The 13,630-nt window shown below is 52.3% G+C and overlaps 1 protein-coding gene across 7 annotated transcripts in view; it reads right to left on the bottom strand.

The window, feature by feature from the left end:
- Positions 1–13,630, bottom strand: part of GDPD5 (glycerophosphodiester phosphodiesterase domain containing 5) — an 86,901-nt gene that overhangs the window by 44,613 nt on the left and 28,658 nt on the right. For all 7 annotated transcript variants that reach the window (XM_045817909.1, XM_045817911.1, XM_045817915.1 and 4 more), the window contains one exon: positions 6,778–6,860. The gene's annotated coding sequence lies outside the window, so the exon portion shown is untranslated. The remainder of the gene's footprint in view (positions 1–6,777; positions 6,861–13,630) is intronic.

Raw genomic sequence — 13,630 nt, forward strand, 5'->3', positions numbered from 1 at the left:
GACTGCACAGCTGGGGAGGCCTGGGAGTTCTACCAGGATGTGCTGCTCAGACCCTGGGCCTTTGGACGAGCTCCCAGAGACCAGCTCTCCCGCTCCCTTCCCTCCCGTCCCGCCAGGGCAATGGCATTACTTAGGTTCAGTTGATTTCTCCAGGTTACCTCCCAGGGTTTCAGCCAAGTTCTCAAGAAATCCCCCGCCTGGAGCCCCCACTGGCTCTGGGACAGGAGGAAGCCCCAACCTCCGATCCTGATGTTTGAGGCCCCCTCAGCCCAAAGTCCCATTGTCTGTCTGGATTTTTGGCCCCTGCCCTGCATTCCTGTTTGCTCAGGGAAGGGCCTTCCCCGAGCCAGGCCTGAGATGCTGCCAGGGCCCACTGCAAAGCTGCAGGGTCCTCTCCCACCCTGGTGTCCTGGGAAGGCACCCAACCCACTGCTCTCCTGCTCCTCCCTCCCAGGACCCCCAGACGGCCGGGCCCTCACTGGCCCCAGGTCCTGCTGCCTGTGGCCCCAAGTCCCCTCTCTTTCCTGAGAGTGGAAGGACTCTCAGGCCAGGTGTCAGTGCCCAGGTTCCAGCCTAGTCGCCTTCAACTGACTTGCTGTGTGACTTCAGACAAGTCACTAGCTCTCTCTGAGATTACTTTACCCATCTGAGAAATGGGAACTAGGTGGAATAACAAATAAAAGAACCCCAGGCTGCAAAAAAAGGAATAAAACATTCATCTGTGCCACAACATGAAAGAATCTTAAAAACAGTGTGCTGAGCGAAAGAAGCAAGTTATAGAACATGGCGTGGGGCTTGCTGGGCCCGCGCTGGGCACTGCACCTGTGTCCCCTGCTGGAGGCAGCCTCCCGAGTAGAGCTTAGAGACTTCTGTTGCAGATTAGAGCCGTGGGCCCCAGGCGAATGGGCGAACGAACTGTGGCCCACCCAGATAATGGGACATTACTCAGCGATAAAAAGAAATGCACGACCAAGCCACAAAAAGACATGAAGCGACTTTAAAAGCATGACACTAAGTGATAGGAGCCAATCTGAAAAGGCTACAGACTGCATGATTCAACTACATGACATTCTGCAAAAGGCAAAACCGTAGCAGCATTAAAAAGATCAGTGGTTGCCAGGGACTGGGGGTGGGGAGCATAGGGGGCTTTCAGGACAGGGAAACTGTTCTCTGTGACACCGTAGTGATGCGCCCATGTCATTACACATTTATCAACCCCCACAGAATGTACGGCACAAAGAGCGAACCCTAAAGCAAACCATGGGCTTTGGTTAATAACATTGTAGCTGTGTCGGCCCCTCAGTTGGAACAAACGTACCACCCCAGTGTAAAATGTTAATAATAGGGGGACTCTGAGGTGTGGGTCGGAGAGCATGCAGGAACTCTGTGCTTTCTGATCCATTTTTCTGTCAACCTAAAACCAGTCTTTAAAAAAAAATAAAGCCTATTAATTGAATATATGTATTTAATTTAGATACCTGTATCGATTGACTAATAGATAAGCAGACCCAAGACATTAAGTGATTCGCCCAAGGCTGAATAGCTAATCAGGACAGAAGGATTTGAATCCAGGGCCGCTGACTCCACGGCCCATCTTTCCATGACCCTGGCTGCAGAGGGAGTGTCTGCCCACAGTTCTGCCGCCCTCCATGTCTGTGCCAACCGCAGCATTTGTGTCACTGTAAATTGCCCTCAAAGGGACAAGCTCAACATTTTGCTTGGCACCTCGGGAGCAGGAGCACAGAGTAGGGCCAAGAACCCAGGGGAGGAAAGGGGAATCCCCCCACCACCACGATGGGCTCAGAGCTGGAGTCTCCGGCATCCTGCCAGGGCCATGGGGACAGAACTGCTCCCCTCCTCCTTGGCCAGGGCTGCCCTTACTGGGGCCTCCACCCAGCCCTGCCCCAGGGCTGACAGGCTGAGGCTGAGCTCAGCCACTGGCAGGCTGGATGACCCCTCTGAGCCTCTGGCCCTTGCTTTCCTGTCTGTATTGGGGGAGGGTCTGAACACCACCAGATGGTCTCCAAGGGCCTGTTGGGCACTCAGCTTCTAAAACCCATTAACCATCTGCTCTGTCCTTACCCCCGGGAGAAAAGCAGAGATGGGGCAGTTCAGGGGGAGGGAAGGAGAATCCCACAGTCCCCACCTGGTCTGAGGGGAAGAGCCCCTACATTCCTAGGACTAATGGCTGGGCGCCCTGAGCCTGCCACCGACCGAACAGTCACAATGAGGGTGAAAGCTACAGGAAGGCCCGTGATGTCCTGAGCTGCCCCTGCCCAGCCACCTCCACCATCCCTGACAGGGACCAAGGCACAGGGAGTCACGGCCTGCATAACTCACAATGATGATCCCAAGCTTGACTTGGGCTAAAACTCAAGGCGTAAAAGGCCACAGTGACTCCTCCCCATCATGCTCAAGGAACGTGGCCTTGGAGCGAGACTGGGGCCTCCCTGGGCTCTCCCTCACCCGCCCCCAGTGCAGGTGTGCCCGTGAAGCTGCCTCAGCTCTGGCCCCTCTGCCCCTCCTTACGGCCCGGCAAACTCCTCCTCATCTCAGCTCAGGGGGCCTCTCCTCTCAGATTCCCTTCCTGCTTGCATCAGGGTCTTGGGGACCCAGAGCCCCTGTGTATCCTCAGGTCCCAGCACTGGTCACTGCACAGCGGCTTCCCAGAGAGAGCAACGCCAGGGCAGCAGTCAGCACTCAGGGAGGTTTGGAGCACAAAGGGGACAGGAGGGGGACTCTAGGGGAAGGAACAGCACAGGGAAAGCCTGGCGGCAAGGAGGGGTGAGCAGGGCCTCAAGCAGGGCTGAGACTGCACCCGGCTCCAAGATGAAAGTTAAGCCCCACGTGGGTTCAATCTGGTGGGGGAGGGGTGTGCTGCCTACCGGATCCCTCTGGCTCTCTGGGGGTTCGGGGGGCAGCAGAGCAGCTCCCGAGCAGCTCCCTACCTGGGTTGTTTCTCCCAACTAACTACTAAACCCAAAACGACAAGACAAATCCCAAACACTGAGGCCGGAGGTGGGGTGACTGGGCTAATTCCGGGACTTCCATTTTCCAAGGCTTGAAGAGCCTGGAGAAATGCAGGACCAGCCAGTCCCAGGCCCCTCCCCTCCAGCTTCTAGCACAGACTTCTGCACTTAGCTGTTGAGGAGAGGCCACAGATTTGGAGCATTTCTGGTTGTGCGGGCCTCCTCAGATGGCTTGGATTTGGAGATCTTGGTTGCCACCCCCACACTATGGCCCTGAGCATGTCACTCCACTTCTCTGAGCCTCGGAGAAGCCCTACACACGAACGACAGGGAAGGTATGCAGATGCAGGACAGGAAGGAAGTCTGTCACTGAGGCAGCTGCCAGTGGGGCAGAGGCTGGGAGAGGAGGAGCTGGGAAAGGAGGGGCCGGGAGGGAGGCCTGGGAGGCACAGAGAGGTGGGCCAGCACCCCGCCCCTTCATCACACAGGGCATTGGAGCTGCTCAATGGCCCAGGCTGGGGCTCAGCAGGAGCCCTCAAAGAATCAATCATGCCATAATTAGGGTCATTACTAATCTCTTTCCAGGGAGGTCCCAGAGCCTCCTGTTTGCACAACACTTCTGTCCCCAGAGGCCTCCGAGAGCTCTCCCTGGGGGAGCAGGCCCGGGCTAAGGCCATCGTGGGGGCGTGGGCAGGCTCGCTGCGCCCCAGTCACGGTTCTTGAGTTCTCCTGTTCCCGCCCTTCCTGGCTGTCCTCCCGCACAGAGCGCTCCCTGCTTGTTCCTGGGCGCTGCGGCCTCTGCTACCATCTGTCCCGCATCCAGGGCTCTTGAGCTCATTCAATAAATGTTTAAGAAGCCTCCACTGTGTGCCAGGCACTGCCGGGAGCCAAGAAAGATTTACAGGGAACCAGCCATGGGCCTTCCTTCTAGGGGCACGGCCTGTTCACAGCAACAGCGCTACAGTCACAACCACGTGCGTGCCCAGTGCTTCGCTGTTTCCGGAGCCTCCCCACACGTCGCTTCACTGAAGCATCCTGCCAGCTCTGCAGGCAAGTACCAGACCCACATTTTATGGACACAAGTTTGGGAGAGTTGGGGGCTACAGGCTGGATGGAGCCAGGCTCAGGACCCTGCCCAGGGGCCTTGGGTTCTCCTGGCACTGACAGGACCCCTTTTTCTTTCCCAAGCCAGGGCTATGAGTAGTCACCAGGAGTGCCAGAGAGCAAAGCTCAGCACCTCAGACTCAAAATCTCTAGCTTCAAACTCTCTAAACCAGAGTCTTGGAATCACCTCACCTAAGACTCATACAATCATGGACCCCTGGAGCAATCCACAGAACTATCTCTGGATTTCAGGTTATTAAAATCACAAAGCGTCAGCCCCAGGAAAGACCTGCAGCCACTCAGTCCAGCCTCGCTCTCCACGCAGACATCCCTAGTGCATCTCCTAGCAGGGGTTGCCCAGCAGAGCGGCCTGCACAGGCGTGCCTGCTCCCTGGAGGGCGGAGTGGTTTCCTCCTTAAAGCAGCCCTGTAGGGAAGCCCTCCCGAGAGGAGTGGCCAGCTCCCACCCTACCCCACCCTCTGCCCTCACAAAAAAAAAAAAACAACTGGCACAGGCAGGTTCTTCCCAGAGGAAGCAGAGCGAGCAAACATCCCCAGGGCCTCAGGCTGGGCCTCAAGGGCCAAACAGGGGCCTGGAGAGAGGGAAGACTTGCACCGTCCTCCACAGCTCTGCTCCTCCCAGGAGCCCAGGATCTCCCCAGGGCAGGGAAGTCGCCCAGAGAGAGCAGGAGAAGGTGGAGGCCGTGTCTGGCAGAGACTTGCACTGAGCAAACTTGTCTCTGACTAGTTTTTGCCCCCTGAGGGAATGGAGAGCAATGATTTATTTTATTTATTTATGCAAAATAGTAGGGTTATTATACAAACAGGCTTCCCAAACCAGCCCTGGGGTGGGAAGAAAGGCAAGCCCTACCATTTAAGGAGTCTTTCTCTTGCTTCCTTCCACTCACACCTACCTGTCTTGCCTCACCACCCCCTTCCCCCCTCACACGGCGGTGTTCCCAGCACACCACACTACCCACCTTCCCACAGCTTGGCCCTTGCTCACGCTGGGCCCCTGCCAGGAAAGCCCCCCACCCACCCCAGTCCACATCCCATCCATCTTAACAAATAGACCCTGTGCAAAGCACAATCTGACACCTCCTCGCCCCACCCGCCTCGGAAGCCCACTGCCTCCTCCCTGCGTGCTCACACGTCTGGCAGAGCTCTCGAGACATGATCACAGGCCTCTGCTCACAGTAATTATCTGCTTCCGCGGCTGGCTTGCCCACAGGGCTGAAAGCTTCTCCAGACGGAGACTTCTGATCCCCTCAGCCAAGTGTTTTTGAAGAGCCACAGTGTCTGTGGCCCCGCACTGGGAGATAGGGACACGAGATACTCCAGGCCCCTTCCCTGCTAGAGAGGTCACCGTGCTGGGGACCTGTGTCCCTGCACTGTGCCAGCGCCAAGGAGGCACCCATTTATTTGCCAGTCAGAGAAGCTGGCTAAATGTGCAAAGGAAGGAAAGGAGCCGATCAGAGCCTCTTCTTAAACCACACAACTGTGAGCTATTCTGAGCCTGGTCCCGACTCTGCCTCTGAGCAGTAATGAAGCCTTTCCCTATTTACCGAAAAATGAAGTTACTGAAATAAGTCTCAATTAAACATTTTCTCCCACAATTTTTATTTTTTTAAGTTATTTAAAAAATTGATTGATTAGTGAGAAAAGAAGGGAGGGAGGGAAAGAGAGAGGAATATCAACTTGGCCACTTATCCATGCACTCACTGGTTGAATCCTGTATGTGCCCTGACTAGGTATCGAACCTGCGAACTTGCCATATCAGGAGGATGTGCTAACCAACTAAGCTACATGGCCAGGGCTCCCATAGTTTTTTCTGAAACCTCCGCTATCTGCTTGCACACTTCTGCTCCTGGTCTGGTGTAGGATGACCTCGGATTCAGCACACTGACTTTCTCGCTGTCATTTACATCTGTCTTCCTCAAGGCAGGACAGAAGCAACCCTCTACTTCCAGGCAAGTCTGAGAACCCGGGGCCCAAACTTTTCTACCTCTCTTTCCAATTTCCAGGTTTCCCTTTGGTAACCAAGAAAACAGGCCTCGCTCAGACGCTGAGGAAGAAAGTTCCAGGAGTTGGTGGCCAGCACGCTCTCCAGGTTCATGCCAATTCCATCGTTCAAGGCCTCCAACTCCATTAGCTGCTATTGATTCCTTTGGCTGAAGCATCATTCTTCAAAACACAAATCTCCGCTGAAATGAGAGCCCATGAAGCCCACCCAAATTGGAGGGCAAGGTAGCTTATTTTAGTACGAGGCTCCAGAGAAGCAGAAGACCGCGGGGGTTGGGAATGTGTGCCGAGAGCCAGCCTGCCCGGGTTTGAAACCCAGTTCTGTCACTCACTAACTGAGCAAATTCCTTCACGCCTCTCTACCTCAGTCTCCTTGTTTATAAGGTGGGGACAATAATAGTGCCAATCTCATGGGCTGCTGTGAGGATTAAATGGGCTAATACACATAAGGGGCTTAGGTAAGTACAGGTGCACTGGAGTAAGCAAGAGACAGCTCTGCTCCGTGCTTCAGGTTTTTCTTGCCGTAAAGTAGGACAATAACCCCCTTTTGCCCTGCCGTTTTCTGTAAAATGCAGGGTGCAGTCCTCGTGCGAGAGGTAGACATTTTCAAACCCAATAGGTTGCTCTGTGTAGCTTGCCTCTAACTCCTTTGTCCCTGCCTGCTTCTTTTTTTTTTTCTTTACCTGGAAGAAGGCACCAGTGGCTGTGAGCTGGGCTCCCAGAGGTGTCCTGTCAGGGACTTGGTGATGTCACTTCACCGGGAGAGCTGTTGGGACAAGAGGACAAACCCAGTCAGATCACTCAGCAGTTACCCTGCCTTCTCCCTTTCCCCCTGACCCCCAGGGAGCTCCTACCCTGCGCCCACCTCGTGCTGAGTGTGGAGCTCAGGGATGGCTCACATCTAGTCCCTGCCCTGGAGAAGTCACCGAGCTGGGGGAACCGAAGGGACACACATGATCCACTTGTGGACCCCACACACACAATCCTTCCTCCACACATGCTAACCACAGACCAGCCTCAACCCAAAACCAAGTACAACCTGCCTCCTGAACTATTCCTCCTCCCCTATCCCAGACCCCAGGACCCACAGAAACATGATCCAAGACCCAGCCACCCTAGGATGAAACCCAGGGCTTTGCCCAGCTGCTGGGGTGGGGAGCAGAGGTTCTTCTGTGCTGCTCAGGGACCTGCTTCTCTAGAGGTAGCTGCCAAAGCAGCTGTTCTAAAGCAGCCACAGAGGAAGGGCTGGTGGGCTGGAGGCGGGATCTGGGGCACCGCAATTATGTGGCTTACTTCTGACTCATGCACCACCTCCCCCATCACCAGCTCTTGCAGCCCGCTGGACAGCCCTTCTGCCCAGGAACTGCGAAGAGAGATGGGCCATGGGGAGAGGAGAAAAGGGAAGGGGGTTTCGGGTCAGACTGCAGGCTGTGGAGGATGCTGCCACACTGCCCTTTAGGGGACACAGGCTGGCAGGGCCAGGAGCCTGCCTAGGTCACCCAGAGTGTCAGAGGCAGGGCAAGGGCTGGGACCCAGGTTTCCTGGTGTTTTGCAGGCTCCAGGGAGGTGGTGGCTCAGGACTGTGCCCAGCATGAGAATTCTCTTCAATCCAGTTAGGCCCCAGAGCCACACACCGGCAAGAAATACCCAGGCAAGACTCGCCCCTGGATGGGAAGGGGGCTGAGCCGGGTTCAGAGACAGTTTGGAAATGACATCCAGCTACTGACAGATTCCTGTGGCACTCCCAGCCCTGCCTCTCTCCACCTCCGCCCCCCAGGTTTCTCACGATTCCCTGAATGTACTGTTCGGTAACTTAATGTACTGTACTCTACAGTTTACAAAACATACTTATTTCCTTCATCTCCCACAGTGACCCTAAGACCTAGGCAACAGAGGGAATATACTCAACACAGCAGGGCTTCTCAGACTTTAATGTGCAAACGAACCACCTGGAGATCTTGTTCGAATGTGTCGGGTGCAGTAGGTCAAGGCTGGGGTGTCAGACTCCACATTTTTGACAAGCTCCTGAGTGAGGCTGATGCTGCTGGTCCAGGGACCACACTTTGAGTAGCAAGACCATCGTTGTTAACAGCATGGGTGCGGGGGTCAGACTGTGTAAGTTAGAATCTTGGCTGTTACTGTGTGGCCTTAGTCTAGTTACTGATCCTCTCTGTGCCTCAGTCTCCTTATGTATATATAAAGAACTCACACGACTCCACTCCAGGAAGACAAACAACCCAATTAAAAAATGGGCAAAGGACTCGAACAGACACTTCTCCAAGGAGGACATACAGAGGGCCCAGAGACATATGAAAAGATGCTCAACATCATTAGCCATCAGCGAGATGCAAATTAAAACCACAGTGAGATACCACTTCACACCAGTCAGAATGGCCATCATAAACAAATCAACAAACAAGTGCTGGGGAGGATGAGGAGAAAAGGGAACCCTAGTGTACTGTTGGTGGGAATGCAGACTGGTGCGGTCACTGTGGAAAAGAGTATGGAATTTCCTCAGAAAACTAAAAATGGAACTGCCTTTTGACCCAGCAATTCCACTGCTAGGATTATATCCCAAGGACACTGAAACACCAATCCAAAAGAACCTATGCACCCCAATGTTCATAGCAGCACAATTTACAATAGCCAAGTGCTGGAAGCAACCTAGGTACCCATCAGTAAATGAATGGATCAAAAAACTATGGTACATTTACACAATGGAATTCTATGCAGCAGAAAGAAGGAGCTCCTACCCTTTGTGACAGCATGGATGGAACTGGAGAGCTTTATGCTAAGTGAAACAAGCCAAATGATGAAATAGAAATACCCTATGATCTCACCTATTAGTGGAACCTAATCAACAAAACAAACAAGCAAGCAAAATATAACCAGAGACACTGAAATAAAGAACAAACTGACAGTGACTAGAGAGGAGGAGGGAGAGGGATAATAGGGGTCATGGGGGGGGCATGGAGGAACATGTATGAAGGACACATGGACAAAGCCAAAGGGGGTGGGTTTGAGAGTGGGAGTCAGGGATGGGTGGGGCAGGGGGCGTGGTGGGGTGAAAATGGAGACAAATGTACTTGAACAACAATAAAAAAATCCCCTTATGTATAAAGTAATAATAATACCTACCCCATGTGATATGAGGGTAGTAAAATGACTAAAGTGATTACTATTACAAAACGTTAAATGGAGCCTCTGAGAGGTGGACACAGGCAGCACAGATGGCAAAGCCAGAATTCACACCCAGTTCTCTTACTGAAAATCCTGCGATACAGGCTGCCACAAAATGTCACAGCCAGCAAACACCCCCACCCCCTCCATTAGACAGACACGGGTACTGAAGCGTGGAGAGGGGCGGAGGACTGACAGGTCACCAAAAGCTGGTGTCAGAAATCCAAGTCCCTGACTCCTGGCCTGGTGTACTGTCACCCTTCACTGTCCTGCAAGGAAGAGAGTGTCACCAATTCGCCCTGAGGCGTCCCAGCTCTGCCGCCAGCCCCCACCTGGAAGCTGAGTGTGGAGTGCCTGGGCAGGGAGGCTGCCCCCGCGCCACGTGGGCCGAGTTCCCAGCTCTGTCAGAGTCCTGCCCACCGGGCTGCGTGAGGAGGACAGTCCAGCATCGTCCTTCCAGCTCCACGTCCTACCTCCAGTCTGTGGCACTGCTCAGCCTCAGGGTCACCCCGTTGGGGTCTCAAGCAGAGGGTGGCACAGCCTGGGTCTGCCTCCACCCCCACCTCGGCTTCCCAATGCAGGGCCAGTGGGAGCCTATGAGTCACTTGAAGGAAGTGTTCAGCCTCAAGGAGGAAGTGGCCCTTGGAGCAGAAACCCCCTGGAGGATCTCCCCAGGGCCCCGGGGCAGGGGGTCTGGGCGGCTGAGCATGATGGAGGGAAGCCGAATGGGATGTGACAACACCCATTCAGACTCTACCTGGAACTCAGACTTGGCACCCAGTCTCCGCACATGAAACCTCACCGGGGGCTTCTCTGCTGTGTGATCTCAGGCGCATCAGTACCCTTCTCTGAGCCCCAGTCCCTGCATTTGTGGGATCATGGGGCTGCACTACAGGACTATCATGGCCTGGCATTGCACAATGAAAGGGAAAACTGGAGGAAGTGAACATGGGTTTTAAATAAATGAGCAAATGCATGTATGAATGAAAAGTATGAGTGAAGGCGATGTCTAGATTTGAGCACTGGCTGCCAGGACGGGCTCAGGCCATCCTTGACCCTAAACTGGAATTAAGTGGGTTGAAAATGCATTATTTTACTTGTTTTTAGTCATCTTTCTCAAATGTATGTATGGCTTACATTTATTTCAATGTTTAATACTAGAAGTGTTTTGGGTCCCTATTGGCAAGTTTGGGTGATGTTTCTGTGGCCAGAAATATGCCATAGGAACTTAACCCTTGTTTATCTCAACTGGCCTGTGGTAAAAGTGGCTTTAATATTTCATTTCACTTAAAGTGGCGGTTTCCAAGAACCTGTGAACAGCATTGAGGTCTTACCGTTTTCCATTTCCCAGTCATGCTGAGCACCCTTGACTCACTGACTGACTGACTGACTGACTGACTGACTGATTAGTGGTTGGGGGGAGAGCTTTCCCCACCTTCATCTGCGGTTCTAAACGCGCTCATGAGCCAGTGTGGTCGCTCACAGCGAACTCCCACGGCAGCCGAGAGGCACCTTACGGCACGGCAGTCCCTCCTTAGCTGTGGTTTCACCTTCTGTGGTGTTTCAGTTCCCTGTGGTCAACCGTGGTCCACAATTATTAAATAAAAAATTCTGGAGGTAAACAATTCTTAAGTTTTAAATTGCACTCCATTCTGAGTAGTATGGTGAAATCTCACACCATCCCGCTCCATCCGGCCCTGAACATCAATCATCCCTTTGACCACGCACACTTTGTTCACACTGTGTACGCCCCCTCGCCTCAATCACCTGGTAGCCATCTAGTTATCAACCGACTAGTACAGTATCACAGTGCTCGTGTCACAGTAGCCCTTACCTTACTTACTAATGGCCTCAGTTCCAGAGCAATGATGCTGGGAATTCGGATGTGCCAAAGAGAAGCCAGAAGGGCTTCCTTTAAGTGAAAAGGTGAAAGTTCTCAACTTAATAAAAAAAGGAAAAAAAATTATGCTTTGTGCTCGTTTGCCGAGAGACAGACCACATTCACATAACTTTTAGTACAATATATTGTTATAATTGTTCTATTTCATTATTAGCTATTATTATCAATCTCTCACTGTGCTTAATTTATAAATTAAACTCCATCACAGGTATGTATGTATAAGAAAACACACAGTAAACATGGTGACCCTGGAACCTCGGTTTTGAAAAAAAATCATGTAAGTATAAGTGGACCCACACAGTTCAAATCTATGTTGTTCAAGGGCCAGCCATATCTCCATCTGCAGGAGGGAGCCTGCGTGTGCAGAAGGTAGACTCCAGTCATGCTCGGACTTGTGTTTGCACGGGGTCGGTGCCCCTGACCCTCGAGTCGCTCGCAGTTGGTTGTGTGGGGTTTGGAGCTCTCTCTGGTGTCAGGCACCCCCACTCGGGGGTCTCGGAATGTGCCCCTGTGGATAAGGGGGACGACTGTCTTTAACAACTCACATTGCTCAGGTCGGCACCGCATGAAATGTGACACAAATTCTTCCCATTGGCCACTAGATGAACCTTCAACACCGGAACTGTCCATAGTTTCATTTTATAAACCCTTCAAAACTCTGCATATCTGATCTCTATTTAAATAATTTTATTTTAAATCTGATCTGTGTACATTGTGATGTGTATAGTTTTAATTTCTATCATATTTTCAAGAAAAATAATTTTTGAAAATATAAATTTTCCTTTCTTTACATTTACTTTGATTTACATTTTTGATGTAAATACATCCAAATTTCATACTCTTTAAATACAATTGCATTTTATTTTTTGATCCTTTAGATTATTACCATCAATACAAAATTTTCAAATGATGTGAAAATCTTGATTATAACAATATAATCATAGTGATCTTGCTAAAATGAAGACAATAAAGTATATTTTATGAAATAAATATGAACTATAAGTCCTATTACTCCTCTGAACATTACCAGCCCATCATCAAAACACCCAGATGTGTAATAATAATTAAATTCAGTCTTCCTTGATATTTTTGTCACTTTCAGTCATATAAAACCATAACTTTACATGTGTATTTCAATTTACATTATCAAGGTATATTTGCTAAGGTGTGAAAATCAAACTGTTTTATTTTAAAGTTTCAACTATATGACAAATATATAGGGGCCTCTATTTGTATTTTTGTCCCAGGCCCTGCAAATTTTGGGCCAGGCCTGCCTGCTGGCTGCGACTTTCGTGGGTCCCTGGCCACCTGTGCTGGGCCTTTTGCCCTGCTGAGCACCAGCCCAGCTTCCGGCCAGCCCTGCCCTCCCCGGAGTCTGCCTGTTAGAAAGTGCTCTACACATGGAATGTCTGTCCTTTTGCTGCTTAGATGGGGCCTTATGTCCAGAGTGACCCACATGCCTGCAAGGGCAGTTACCATGACTTGACCGGTGTCTCTCACAGACGGGGTGCTCCTTCAAGGCCCTTGTACTCCAGCACCCTCTGTGAAGGGCCACCAGGCTGGCCACCCCCGGCCCTCAGGCAGTAAGTAAGCGACCCGTGTCCCCCCTTACTCTGGGCCTACTGGTCACAGCGACCGGCTTCCGGCTAAAGCCCTGAATGCACCCTCAGCCCCCTGCCATCTGGGCTGACAAGTCTCCACATCCCTGCCCACCACCCTTCCTTCCTAGCATCTTTCACAAAGAGTTTCTGGAGGCAGAAGCTAGGTCCTGCAGGGGGCAGGGGCATTAAAGAGAGAGCAGGAGGCAGAGAGCCAGGAGATCTGGGCACTGGAAGGCAGGCCAGCCTCCTCTGTAGGCTCGGAGTCCTTATTTGCTAGATGGGAATTCTGCAGCCAACCCCGACTGCCTCACGGAATGGCTAGAAGAACCCGGTATCAGGACATGACAGGGCTTTGTAAACTGCCAAGTGCTGATCCGTGTGATTGGGGCCTAACTCCGTCCCTCCTGTGTTTCCTGCTCAACCGGGTGCATGCAGTCCATCTGCGACAACACTGTCCACAGTTTAGAGAGGGCTGGCCACAGCCCCGTACAGGGCCAAGACTCGGTCTGTTCTCTCACTCACTCCTCTTAGCCTCCCATTGCAACACATTCTACAGACAGCAAAACAGAGGCTCTCGGGGCACAGGTAAGCAAGTGGCAGGGCCAGGATTCATACTCTGACTCCCAAACCAATCCAGTTGACATAAACCCAGTCACCGATACACATTTCCTAAGCTCACTTGTGTGCCAGGAGAGGCCCTGGTGCCCCGGTGGACAGAGAGAGCTTCTGCTGAAGAAGCCTACGGTCTTCGTGGTGCACAGATGCTGGCTGGCACCTGTGAACGGTAGAGGCAGGGGGAGGGACGAGAGAGGGACTTGCTGGCGGATCGAAGCCATCTTCCAGCCCAACTCTACA

The sequence above is a fragment of the Phyllostomus hastatus genome, unplaced genomic scaffold, assembly GCF_019186645.2.
Source record: "Phyllostomus hastatus isolate PE091 unplaced genomic scaffold, TTU_PhHast_1.1 phas_scaffold_317, whole genome shotgun sequence".
NCBI classification, from domain to species: Eukaryota; Metazoa; Chordata; class Mammalia; order Chiroptera; family Phyllostomidae; genus Phyllostomus; species Phyllostomus hastatus.